Raw genomic sequence first — 14,976 nt, 5'->3', positions numbered from 1 at the left:
GTGATAGTTTTTGACAGTTAACGATTTAAGTTTGTTTTACTTAATTGTAGACACTGTTTAATGCAAATAATCGCATTCATGTTAAACGAAGTCCCTCTACAGTGGGCTGGATTAGCACAGAGTACTCACCTTTCACTGTGTGTGTTTTGACTTCAGCAAATCACTTTGGGAGAATGCAGACTGCGTTATTAATATTCATGAGCCCAATAGCTTGCCATTTCTTCCTGAGGGGAGACAGATGGAATGGTATACGTTGGAAGTCGTCTTTGACAATCGTAAGTTGATTTTATCAAATAAATAAAATACTTTACATTTAAATCTAGTTACCCCACCCCTCGAATAACCAATAACTGACCAAGCAATACATGTCTCAAGCACCACCAATTAAATATGAAAAATATGCTTTTTCATTCATACATATTTGCAACAGTGTTTTAGTTCTATTTAAGTTTATTATTATTTATGACCTGCTTTAGTTTTGAATCTTCTTGGCTATAATGGCTGTTCGGGCAAAAGTATGACTTTTTTTTTTTTATTTCAGAGCAAAAACAAACATCTCAAGAAATCATTTAAATAGTTTTTAACTACATCCATCAGCCTTAGCAGCCTGCCCATGTGACACACAAGAGGGGGCGTGAGAATTCTGGGTAGTTTGAAATTTCGATGAGAAACTTCTGGACACGGTGTGTGCGTATTTAAGCGTGTCCATGTTGAGGTAGCTCCACATACTTCTGCTCTTTGATCCAGCGACTGAGGTTGCTGACCAGCGGTGTGCACTCCTGGCAGAGGTGAACGGTGTCTATGTGGGATTCCTCCGGGGCCCAGCTTAACCGCTGCAGCTGTGCGAGGGAGAGAGAGGATCAAAGCACACCCAAAAACACACACATACACACACCATATGAACACACACTCTCTCCATCACTAATAATAACCACCTCGGCCCAGAATCCAGTCTCCTTTCTCGCTGGCCCGGCTCTCTGCTCACATAATCAGGGTTTCCTTCTACATGCTATTAATTGATTCAGTATGCTTGGAAGAAGTGGTTCCCGCGTTCCCATGTCTCAGATTTTCTTGTTTATTATGCTAACCATACACGAGACTCCCGCACTCTCGAGGGGGTGGAATTCTAATCAGGTGAATTCAATTACAAAGCTCCTGATCCTGATTTTCTACTAGGCTCCAAGTGCACAACAAGTCCTGGTGAGAGCGCATATTGGTGTCAGTGTAAACTTTTTTCTTTTGGAGTTATTTTCTCTTTTTTTGCTCTCTGGCTCTCCTGGAAGGCATGCATGTATTAAACATTTTGCAAATGGTCGAAGTTCATAACTGGATTCAATCAAAATACAGGAGACCCCACCTGAAACAAAAGCAGACGGCACAGACTAATGTAGAACAAATGTTCTTAGTTTCAACCTTATGCCTAGTGCTTTTAGTGGCCAAGCTGAAATACATACAGAAGCAACACATTTAAAACACAAAAACAGACAACGTAAGTGTATAATTTATTGAATATTATAATACGTTCTAAAATGTCTATTTAAACTTTTCTACATATTAAAAAATAAATAAATAAATTGCTATGTTTTCCCCTCTTTTTAAGAATAAACATATCTTAATTTAGTTTGATGAAATGCTTAAAACAAGAAAATATCTGACACTAATTACAATTTAAGATATAAAATGTATTCTCTTTTAAGGATGCGCTACGGTTTAAAAGTTTGGGGTCGGTAAGATTTTTTTGTTCTCTCTTATTTTCTATTATTCTTTTGCCACAAATACAATAACTTGTACTTAAACTTGTACATTACCGTTCGAAAGTTTGTAATCGATACGATTTTTATGCTTATCAAGGCTGCATTTATTTGATCAAAAATACAGTAAAAACAGTAATATTGTGTATATTCATGTCACATGGTCCACACATTTTTTTTTTTAGTTCAGGATTCTTTGATTTATCGATGAGTAAAGTTTTAAACAGAATAGAATTGAAAATAATTTTTTTGAAACAAAAAAAATTATATTAAATTTTGAGTGTTTTAAACGCTTTTTTGTTGTTGTTGCTAGTTTCAGCCTGTCGCAGGTATCATTTTCACATCCCGTGCCTCGTTGTTTAAACAGAAATGCATTTGTGCCCATTTGTGTACCCATGGCATGCTGGTCTTAAAGGGTTAGTTCACCCAAAAATGAAAATTATTTCATTAATTACTCACCCTCATGTCGTTGGACACCCATAAGACCTTTGTTCATCTTCAGAACACAAATGAAGATATTTTTGTTGAAAGCTGATGGCTGAGAAAGGCTTCAGAAAGGCCTCCATTGGCCCCACTCACAAGACCCATAAAAGGATTTCGTCAGAGGAGAATGGGCCGACTCATTCAAGCTGATAAAAGAGCAACTTTGATTGAAATAACCACTCGTTACAACCAAGGAATGCAGCAAAGCATTTGTGAAGCCACAACACACACAACCTTGAGGCGGATGGGCTACAACAGCAGAAGACCCCACCGGGGACCACTCATCTCCACTACAAATAGGAAAAAGAGGCTACAATTTGCACAAGCTCACCAAAATTGGACAGTTGAAGACTGGAAAAATGTTGCCTGGTCTGATGAGTCTCGATTTCTGTTGAGACATTCAGATGGTAGAGTCAAATTTGGCATAAACAGAATGAGAACATGGATCTATCATGCTATGTTACCACTGTGCAGGCTGCTGGTGGTAGTGTAATGGTGTGGGGGATGTTTTCTTTACACTTTAGGCCCCTTAGTGCCAATTGGGCATTGTTTAAATGCCACGTCCTACCTGGGCATTGTTTCTGACCATGTCCATCCCTTTATGACCTCCTCCTCCGCCATGTAAATAGAGAATCCACTATGGCGCAAGTGCATCTGGCTTTTAAAGGGAATGGGAGATTAGACTGATTGGTTTATTGCACGTTTTGCCCAAAACACACCCATTACTCAATAAGAGAATAGGGACAACACTTTTGGCACCATGCACTTTAGACCATACGTGCATTAGAATAGGGCCCAGAAAGTTCAATACATTTAAGAAGACGTCACGACTACAATCCCATAACAGAGACCAGTATATGCCGGAGTCCTTTCAGCAGGAGAGAGCATGAGAGATGTGCAAGCAAAGAGAAAACAGAGAGAGTGAAATTGAGGGATAGAGCAAGAGTGAAAAAGGAAGTGGGAGAGGAAGAGAGAATCCCCTCTGAATGTTCTGTAAGCCATATGTTGTGCATATAAAGCGCCGCTGTGTGCCGAGGTGATTCATGACTCCAGTAGACAATCCTAATATTTTTCCAGAAGCTGTTAGGACTTTGAGACAGTCACTACATAGTCTGTCTAGACACCACTTGTCTGAATTACGCAGTTCAAAACACTCATGAAGAGAGAGGGGAACTTCAAATGATGACTCAATTCAATTGGCGAATCATTCTTCTGTCTTCCTTCCATTTTTCCATAATGTGGCTATTCTCAAGCTACGTGTCAAATGTTTTTATATGGGTTTCCAACTAATGGCTAGAGGCTGTATGAACACTGGACCTTGTGCATATTAAGTTAATGGAGGCAGTTCTATGCATGGCTGCGCTGTGCGAATATATGCTACATCCAGCACTCCATGTGCTGATTATATAGATCGAGTGAGAAAGATAGAGAGCAAACGAGGGAGAGGGGGAGGAAAAGAGAAGGAGAAACAGATAGACAGAGAGAGAAAACCGAGACCGAGAGGTGACAGCTCATGATGATTAAAATGGAGATTAAGCAATTTCAGTTATCAGCATGTGCATTTGGTTTGCAGTTATCTCACCTCCTGTAGGTACGTCTCAGTCATCTCCAGAGAAACAGAGTTACAGAGCAGTATGTGTGCCTGCATTTGATCTTATATTCTAACACGCAACGAGTGCCATAAAACTGCTAACAGGTTTTCCAGGGATTCCTTTGAATAGAGCGTTCACTGTTTAGCTGTATTCGGTTGTGAGCTGACTATATACTAATTTGCAGCTTGCAGAATCGGTGAAAAGAGATGTATATACTTAAAACGTACCATAGTTTCCACCATGATACCTTAGTAAATCTCATGTCAAATAAAAACATGTTCCAGGTCAGATTTAACCTCAGGATCTATATACGAATGTTTGGTATCACACATGCACTTGTATTAAGGTTCCATTAGCTAAGGTTAGTTAATGGATTAACTAAAAGTGAGCAATTTATTTGTTTCAGTAATTATTAATCTTTGTTAACATGAAATAATAAAAAATACAACTGTTAGTTCATGTTAGTTCAGGTTTTATAATGTTAACAGACTTTTTATTTTAAAGGGTTAGTTCACCCAAAAATGAAATTGATGTCATTAATGACTCACCCTAATGTCGTTCCACACCCGTAAGACCTCCGTTCATCTTCAGAACACAGTTTAAGATATTTTATATTTAGTCTGAGAGCTTTTCTGTTCCTTCATGAAAGTGTATGAACACTATACTGTCCATGTCCAGAAAGGTAATAAAAACATCATCAAAGTAGTCCATATGTGACATCAGTTAGTTCATTAGAATCTCTTAAAGTATTGAAAATACATTTTGGTCCAAAAATAACAAAAACTAGGACTTTATTCAGCATTGTCTTCTTTTCTGTGTTTGTGTTCAATCCTCAAATAAAGATGCAAACGGTTATGAATCAGCAGATTGATTCATGATTCGGATTGCGTGTCAAACTGCTGCAATCATGTGACAATGGTGAATTGAAAAATGAATCAATGCGCTGATTCATAACCGTACGAATCTTTATTTGAGGATTGAATACAAACAAGGAAGAGAAGACCATACTGAATAAAGCAAAAATCGTAGTTTTTGTTATTTTTGGATCAAAATGTATTTTTGATGCTTTAAGAGATTCTAACTAACCAACTGATGTCACAGATGGACTACTCTGATGATGTTTTTATTCCCTTTCTGGACATGGACAGTATAGTGTGCATACACTTAGACACGCTCTCAGACTGAATATAAAATATCTTAAACTGTGTTCTGATGATGAACGGAGGTCTTACGGGTGTGGAACGACATTAGGGTGAGTCATTAATTACATACATTTCATTTTTGGCTGAACTAACCCTTTAATAATGTATTAGTAAATGTTGCAATTCACATTAACTAAGCTTAATAAATAATTTCGACATCTTTTTTGGTTCATGTTAAGGGATAGTTCACCCAAAAATGAAAATTTGATGTTTATCTGCTTACCCCCAGGGCATCCAAGATACAGGTGACTTTGTTACTTTAGTAGAACACAAATGGTGATTTCGTACAATGCATGTCAATGGTAGCAAAATCTATGAGAGTAAAAAAAAACATGCACAGACAAATCCATATTAAACCCTGTGTCTTGTGATGACACACTGATGTATTAGGACACAAAATGATTGGTTTGTGTGAGAAACCAAACAGTATTTATATAATTTTTTACCTCTAATTCACCACTATGTCAAACAGCCCTCCGCGTGTGATCACATCCGGGAAGTGAGGTCAATGTACAATGTACGCGATCTGGCGTAGTTTACGCAAGTGCCTGAAGTTATCTCTCGTGCGTATCTCTATGCCATATCTTGAACATTTACATCATTTACCAGAAGTGATCGTGGGCTGAAGGCTGTTGGACACAGTGGTGTGTCAAAAAAGGCATTACATAATGAGCATCTAAAAATTAATTAACAGCAATAAGACGTTATAGTAAAAATGGCCAGATGCATTATGGCAATGAGAATTTGTTGGGAAAATGTGGTTATTTGTTGCAAAAAAATAATAACATACAAAATAAATGTCATGTCAGAATGCAATAAATGCAGTCTAATGAGAAAGCTTTAGTGTAAAAATGCCTACAACGTTCAGTTTTTGTTAATACCAAAGGATGAGCTAGCTCCGGAATCCACAGAATCCAACATGGTTTGCTGGTGGCCTGGAGGGCAGCTCACACACAGGTGTACAGTGCATTAGACCAGTGTGTGTTGCGAGTTCAACATCTAAAAGTATGAGATGGAAAGAAAAAAAACAGTAAGATTTAGAGTATAGTGGTTTGACCTGTGACCTCCTGTGTCCTGAAGTCAAATTCCTCCAACAGTAGGTCCCAGCTCTCCCTCTCTGGATGATACTCTGACAGGCTTTCTGAAGTCACCTCAGCTGTAGCTGTAAGCTACACTCGCCTCTGTAGTACCTAAACACACACACACACACACACACACACACACACACACACACACACACACACACACACACACACACACACACACACACACACACACACACACACACTGAGTTTCCTGTTCAGAATGTTTTCATTTTATTGTTCATTTATTTAATAGAAGTGCATTACAAAAGAGGACTGCGATAGTACATAGTATCAGATGGAATTACCATGGTGTTTTGATATACTGTATGGGTAGTTGACATGAACTACCCAGGAATGTTGGTATGTCCTTTGGTGAGACTCTGCATAATTCATCTAAATCTATTATAAACTCACCATGAAATCAAAGTGGACAATTCTATTTTTTTTTTATGGAACATAGCACTATGTATTACAAATTATCACATCATTATTTATGTATTTATGCACCTTCATAATCTCTATTCCTAATCATTTCTCCTTCTCCTTGCAGCAACATCTGTTTTCTTGTCTGGCATGTCTTTGGTCGTGAGGGCGGGACAATCTGTCACTCACATGAGATCACAGAAAATAATCCAATCAATTCTGGTTCCCTCAAAGTCCCGCCCTAAATTTGTTTCTTGTTTCAAGAAGCAGTTTCAGTAAAAAATGAATCCGTAAAATAACAGAAAAAGTACTGGCAGCTCATTACCTGGACATTTTCCAGTAATTTTACGAACATTTCCGTCCTAACATAGAACTAAGTGAACGCAATGAAGTTCAGAATTGTAAATACAGGTAAAACCTGTAAAAAATAAATATGGAAATTTCTGTTGAATTAATACAGTAAATTGTGTCCTATTTTGAGTTTACATAACTAATTTAATGTAATGTAATAATATAATTACAGATATAATATAATATAATATAATATAATATAATTAATATAATACAATACAATACAATACAATACAATACAATACAATACAATACAATACAATATAATATAATATAATATAATATAATATAATATAATATAATATAATATAATATAATATAATATAATATAATATAATATAATATAATATAATACAATACAATACAATACAATACAATATAATATAATATAATATAATAATGACCAATTACATTCTTTATAGTTTTACATCTATACAAATTTTTACCTAAAATGGATGTTAATTTACTGTAAAGCAATTCAGAGAATGCCATGTTACTACCATGCTTCATGTCCAAAGAAAATACTTTTTGTTAGTAAATCTGCATTTTGAGTTCTTCATATTATGATGTAACAGGCTCCACACAAAATATATCATTCCTGTACAAAATATACTATGAGTATGAATCTAAATCACATTACTATAGTAAAATCATGGTACAATTTAGGAGAAACAAGAAGAAGCTAAATATCAAGTGTCCGAATTTGAAGGTGCCAGACAGCTACACTATATTCAACAAGACAATAACAACCAGAGCCTTCATAGTGACAAATCCATCAACAGAAACAAAAAGACCAGACCAGACCACCCTGATTTACTGTGTGTGTGTGTGCGTGTGCGTGTGCGTGTGTGTGTGTGTGTGTGTGTGTGTGTGCTCTCGGATGCAGTGCAGTGACAATGGCACAAGCCACCTCTCAAAGCTGTTAAGGGCCTTTCTTCCTGCGCCACATAAAGTAAGACATTAATTCAGTATTAATTATACAACACGTCAAACTACATCTCAGTCCCGGCTCCCCCGGAGTCTCTCGAGCGTTCTTAATGACAGTAATTACCACTCATAAAAAGACCCATCTAAAATTAACATTTCTTCTCCGCCTTGATAGAGAAAATGTAAATAGCAGTGAAGTACAGATGTTATGATTAGGTCCAAATTGCACATCGTTCTTTTGTTTCCATGTGTGTCGGACAGAACAATGGCAACTTGACAAAAGCACCACAGGCCAAATTTCTCAAAGGAGGGGGAATGCGGACCACTTCAGGAGGGAACCTGTTTAACATTTAGATTGTTTCTCCTAATGGGGGGTGCAGGGCAAGTTGTGTGTGTGTGTGGTTGTACAGAGTTATGTGTAGCAGCATCATGTACAATGAGATAAGAGAGAAGATAATGTTGTCCACTAAAGTAAGATTTGATTGCATATCCCACAGAACAGGGGTAACATTGTGTGACATTATAGGATATCTTTCTTTGTAGGTGACTTTCACCAAACAAATGTGGTTGAGACAGTTTTAGGTTGGATAGTTTAGCATCTAGCATTAGTATTATGCGCCCCAAATAAGATGACCTTCTAACCAGTTGTTTAGAAGAAAGTTAAAAAATCATGAAATTGAGTTATTTTGTCCCAATAGTGGGTTGAGATAAAATTATTGCATTTTTCAGAATATGTAAGATAAATCAGATATACATTACTATATACAGGTCCTTCTCAAAAAATAGCATATTGTGCTAAAGTTCATTATTTTCCATAATGTAATGATACAAGTTAAACTTTCATATATTTTAGATTCATTGCACACCAACTGAAATATTTCAGGTCTTTTATTGTTTTAATACTGATGATTTTGGCATACAGCTCATGAAAACCCAAAATTCCTATCTCAAAAAATGACATACATGCATACAATACAGGCCAAAAGTTACATTACTATACATTACTATTTGTAATGTTTTCGAAAGAAGTTTCCTCTGCTCATCAAGCCTGCATTTATTTGATCAAAAATACAGAAAAATATTAAATATTGTGATATATTATTACAATTTAAAATAATTGTTTTTCAATTTATTATACTTTAAATGATCACTTATTTCTGTGATGCAAAGCTGAATTTTCAGTATCATTTCTCCAGTCTTCAGTGTTACATGATCCTTCAGAAATCCTTCATTTCAAAGTTGGAAACAGTTCTGCTGCTTAATATTTTTTCATAACCTGTGATACTTATAATACTTTGATAAATAAATTGTAAAAAAACAAAAAACAAAAAAAAAGCAAATGTTTTAAAACAGAAATCTTTTGTAACAACAATATACACTACTGGTCAGTAATTTGGGGTCAGTCATTTTTTTCTTTCTTTTTTTGAAATAAATAAATATTTTTATTCAGCAAGAATGTGATAAATTGATAAAAATTGATAGTAAAGGAGATTTATAGTATTTGAAAATATGTTTTTATTTTCAATAAATGCAGTTATTTTGAACTTTTTATAAAGACCCCCCCCCCCCCCACACACACACACACACACACACACACACAAACACACCCCAAACTCCCTCATCATCCTTATAATAAATGCTTGAATGTAATTCAGTAAAAAACAAACCTTAACAGGTAAGGTAACAGTACAAATGATAGTTTCATACCATACATACACTATTTACCCTAAAGTCAACAGCATGAGCAGTGAAATATGCTCAAGTGAGACTTTCAGGGCTTGTAAAAACATGTATCGAATGCAAATGTTCAGTTTGGAGCCTTAAGTAAACTGATAAGACTATTTCCATCATCGTAGATGACAAGGCATATCTCCTCCCAGCCTGTCTGTTTCTCAGTCTCCCTTACTGATGGTTAATAAATATGGGAGTGCTAATCTGGTACGATTTTCTCTGCCCTGGCTACGTCCATCACGCTGTCACCTGCCCCCGTATGTTTGACAGTTTATTCTGCCTCATCAAAGACAACAGCAAAATCACTTTCCCTTCTGCAGCCAAATCCACTCCTGGGTAATCACCAATAAGTGGCTTTCTGTATGCACAACTACAGAGAGAGACGGAGGAGAGAGAGACAGAAAGAGAGAGACAGCAAGAATCAAACCAAGAAGAGAGATTAAAGAAAGGCGATTAAGAGAGAAGGAAACACACACAGCGTTCACTATAGTGTGTCAATTACTGCTGCACTACAAAGTGCTTTAGAGGACCTTGTCTAATGTATGTTAAAGGCGGATTCAGCCCTTTTGTTAATATATCCCATATTTTTCACAACTGTGCCACACATGCACATTCACACTCTCGGATGCAAGCAGTCACCTCCCAATGTTTGCACATGGTCGCCTGCAAAGGCTCAAAGCCACAGAAATGATTCGATGTCAACAGTCCAATGAGATTTCACAAGTGTGAAATCAAGACAATCTATAGATCTATCGATCAGATCGGGACAATTGGTCACATAAATTCACAGACAGATCATCACAAGCTAAAGAGCTGTATTTAGAGACAACTGAATGACTGCCATTTTTCTTTACAAAACACAGATGGCCCGTCCGAAATAGCAAATTGTCTGAGACATTTAAATTTGAACTTACTTAGCGACTATTAAGAGAGTATGTTTTATATATAGTAAGAATATGAGTAGAATAACATTCGGATGTACTATATCCGCCATGTTGTCATGTAAGGAGCATTGCATCAGTAGCTGACGTGTATGGGGAAACCTCTGTTTTTCTCTGAATACTGAAGCCTGATTGGTGCCATTTTCATCAGAAGCAGAAGCAGAGGTGGACAAAGTACACAACTCTATTACTTGAGTAAAAATAAAAGTACTACTGGTCAAATATTACTCCGCTACAAGTGAAAGTTGTACACATTTTTGCTCAAGTAAAAGTACAGAAGTATTTGTTTTCAAAAGTACTTAAGTATAAAAGTAAATTTCCTTTTTTATGCCAATGCATTATTTTATTATTGTTGTATAAATGCACATTATGTCATCATGGTTTAAGTCATTCAGTGATGCTCCATCTGACATACTACCATACGACTAACTTAAACTCATTTAAATACTTGTATATAAGTTCTCTTACAAAGCTCTTTACAAAGCTGATGTCACTTTAAGGCCAAATGCATGGATCCAATACACTGATACACATCTGATATTCTCCCAACTTTACTCTTCTCTTTCTCCCAGATGTTTATATTTTTAATATTTTATAAGAGATGCACCAAGTGTATGCCAACTAAACTAATCTTGATATTTTTTTAAACTGAAACATACTTTCAAAGTATGGCTATGGGTGCACACACTGTGCCTAAGAACCGTCTTCTTCCATTTTGCTATGAACTGATCAGTGTTCAAAAAAAGTTGGGGAAATGTATATGACCCTATGAGTGATTCCTAAAAGACTGTCTGAAACAACAACACCAAAAAAACTTTTAAAGATGGAAAAAATCATCCTCCGACTTTCAGAGCTGCTGCAGAAACGACTTTCGACCTTGATAGAAATGTAGTGGAGTAAAAAGTACGATATTTGTCTTTCAAATGTAGTGAAGTAAAAGTAAAAGTATCCTGAAAAAATGATACTCCAGTAAAGTACAGATACTCAAAAAGTGTACTTAAGTACAGTACTCAAGTAAATGTACTTAGTTACTGTCCACCTCTGAGCAGAAGGAGATATGGAATACTCATTCCCTTTATCTCAGGGAACCAATTTTACTGTAGTAACCAAATTATTCTCTTTTGAGGCGGTTCACTTACACTGCATCAGTGGTTGACGCATATGGGAAATGCAAGGGCCTCAGTGGAAGGGAGAGCAGAGAGTATTATGACCTGTGCTCTGAAGGGTGTGGAAAGCACCTTAGGCACATAGCCTCTTCTCGGTCTAAGGATGACTTTACTGTCATTAGGTCCAAACTCAAAGCAAGATGTGTCCACTGAAAAAGCCTGCAAATCGGTAACTTGCTTGACCGATCCCAATGCTAGCAGAAGGGCAGTCTTTACCGACAGAGGCCAAAGCTAGTGTGAAAAGAAAAAAAGAAAAAATGATTGATGTGATCTCTCAAGATAGAGGGTCTGTATCCCAAGCTGAACATCAGACAGAAAAATAGAGCATTTTGAGCATATAGGCACCTGGTAGAAGGTGCCCTTGCCTCAGAGATCATTCTGAGAAAAGGTAGGAATGTTCCCATCAGGAGGCCATAGATGGAGGCTCCACAACTCAGGTTGGAGATGCCAAATTGTCTCTGCCGATTGGGAAGGGAGGTCCCTCAAACGGAATTGGCCTTGGGGCTACTGATAGCAGCTGCACCATCACCGGGAACCATAGCTGGTTCTGCCAGTGTGGTACCATGAGTAAAACCAACCATCTGTCCTCCCTGATTTGGCTGACCTGAGGGACCAGAGCTACTGGCGTAAAGGCACAGAGAGAGGGTCACCTGTGGGCCAATGCATCTTTTTCCTTCGAGAAGAACATCGGGCAGTGGGAGTTCTCTCTTAATGCAAAAAGGTCCAACTCTGCTTGCCTAAAAATGCTCTAGATGAAAGAACGCAGGCATCTTTCAGATCCACTGACAAAATGAATCCTCTGGGCATTCTGAACGGCCAACTTATCAGGGTGCGATTCAGACATCTCAAATCAACTCAAGATGAGGATGGGCCTGAGGCTGCCATCCTTCTTCAGAGTGAGGAAGTAACAGTGAACCAATCAGGCTTTAGTATTCAGAGAAAAATGTTCCCCACGTGTCAGCGACTGATACAATGTGAGTGAACTGTATAAAAAGGGAACTGCATTTTTATATAGCCACTACAGAATTTTCTTTTTTCTTTCTATTTGTGGTAGTCACCACTTAAAGTTACTTGTTTAGAGCACTTCCACACCCTAACAAGCCAGACCCACATCAAGATGTTGGGTCTGGGAACACACCATTGGCAGGCCTCAATCCGAGGGGTGGGATAAACGGCTGTCTTTTAAATTCCCTCTGCATGCAATAGGATAGCGCAACAACCAACCAGAGCAGATCAGTGGTGAGACAACAATCCCATGAGTCCCATGCGTTTTCCCACCAGCGAGCGGTCAAGTTTATAGTTGATATAAAACTCAAAACTCTGAACACATCTTCCTTTTTTAAGAATGACTTAAGTGACGTTCTTTTTTAGCAGGGATTTCACACAGAACTGTCACAACTCTGTCGTCATTATGTTAAGCCCGCCCACCGACTCTATACATGATGTGATTGGCCTGATTAGAGTTTTTTTTAAGCTTGCTCGCCAACCAAGAATTGCAAGACGACCCTGGCTGCAAATTACATTTGCTGCCGCTAGGGAACATCTAGATTTCTAGGCTTTCATTGATCAAACTATAAATTTGATATGCAACCAATCACAGGTTGTTGTTTTGTTTAGTTTTTTCAGCTGAAGAGACACTTTTTACAGCATTAGGACATGATACTCTGTGTCCGAATTAAAGGAGAGTGAAGTATGTGAATATCAGAAAGGTCTTCTATAAACACTTAAATGGTAGTTTATGGTTGACTTACAAAGCAGATGAGGATCTGTAGCATGACACGACTCTCTACATGCCCGTTTTTAATCTTGGCAGTGGCATTGAATAGGTGTTGAATAGTGCTGTAGCTTTGTGGCGTTAAGCACCTTTAGATAGCTATTTGCTCGTAAGACCACTCAATCTTTCTCTCTCTCTCTCTCTCTCTCTCTCTCTCTCTCTCTCTCTCTCTCTCTCTCTCTCTCTCTCTCTCTCTCTCTCTCTCACCCATACACATTCACCCATCACTGCCTTTTTGCATATTAAACCTCTTTTTGCACTGAAAAACCAGTGCTGACAATGCAGATGCAAGCTGTCTTGTATATCCCCCTCCTTGCTCTCCCCCTGCGACACACACATACACGCGGATCCAAAAGTGATTTGTGTCAATTTTCTTTACCTCAGACTGAATGGTTTCACATCTGCATGGATTAGAGAGAGGCAAATAGAATGGAAGGGATGTCACTCCGCCACTGAAATAAAGACAATTCGGTTGTATCATGTGTCAACCTCTGGTGCTCGGGGATCAGGGATTAAACAGCAGCTATTGACACCGCAAGCTCAAAAATGGGGAGGATTCCACATTCACCAGAGATACGGGTTAAAGAATTATTCTAATCCAAAACATACAGATAGAGATGGAAAGAGTGGAGAAAGAAAAAAAAGAGAGACAGGCTGGAGATGAATGTGTGCATGCGTGCAGAATTTGGACGTCTCTGGTGAATGATCACTTCCTGGAATCTTAACCAAAGGTGAATAAACAGAGTGCACGTGGAAAGCATGATCTACTAAATGTATTAGTAATATTAACAAGGTTTGTAAATTTTCCACACACACACACAAAAAAAAAAAGTTTGTGAGTGCCACTTGCCTGTGCAAATCTCTGAGTGCTATGTTCTGGATGGTTGCCAGGGCATTGCTTTGTGGTTGCTAAGGTTTGTGAGTGGTTGATTAGATGTTGCAATGGAGTTGCTAGTTGGACACTTATGGGCACAAGCAAGTAAAATTTGTTACCATTATGGGATAACTATAATGAGTTGGTTATACAGACAAGTGTAAAGTCTCCCTCTAATAATGAATTCAATCTTAAAATAGTTTTGGTAAATAGAATTAGTACGTAAATATATCTATGATAATAATAATAATAATAATAATAATAATAATAATAATAATAATAATAATAATAATAATAATAATAATAATAATAATAATAATAATAATAATAACGTGCAACAGTCAGGTTCTGGAAGTAAAAATTTAAATATATATGTGTATATAATTTTATTTAATTATGCTGTTCCCAAAGCGTCATGGAATTATATTTCTTGCCCTTCCCTAAAGCCGTTAAGTACACTTTTTGTCTGATTTTCAAAAATGTTTTGCTTAAAATCAAAGTTTATAATGTTTTCATTCACGTAGTAGCAGGTTGACTTGGTTCATGGCTTATGACGCTTGAACAAATACTTTTTTTTTAAAAATACCTATGGGAAATTGGTTGCAAAACATAGGGCCAGATTTACTAACAGTGAACCCTTTTTTGTCAGGACTAACTAACCAAACACAATGAAAAA

General features: G+C 37.3%; 1 long non-coding RNA gene across 1 annotated transcript; it reads right to left on the bottom strand.

The window, feature by feature from the left end:
• Positions 1 to 126: 126 nt before the first annotated feature.
• Positions 127 to 2,706, bottom strand: LOC137063680 (uncharacterized). The gene is made up of 5 exons (XR_010901417.1): positions 2,566 to 2,706; positions 2,211 to 2,380; positions 936 to 1,357; positions 730 to 839; positions 127 to 224 (listed from the first exon to the last, which is right to left on the bottom strand). It is a non-coding gene; the product is annotated as an uncharacterized lncRNA (long non-coding RNA).
• Positions 2,707 to 14,976: the final 12,270 nt, after the last annotated feature.

This window comes from Pseudorasbora parva, chromosome 24 (assembly GCF_024679245.1).
Source record: "Pseudorasbora parva isolate DD20220531a chromosome 24, ASM2467924v1, whole genome shotgun sequence".
Taxonomy (NCBI): Eukaryota; Metazoa; Chordata; class Actinopteri; order Cypriniformes; family Gobionidae; genus Pseudorasbora; species Pseudorasbora parva.
This window is presented reverse-complemented; position numbering and strand designations above follow the sequence as displayed.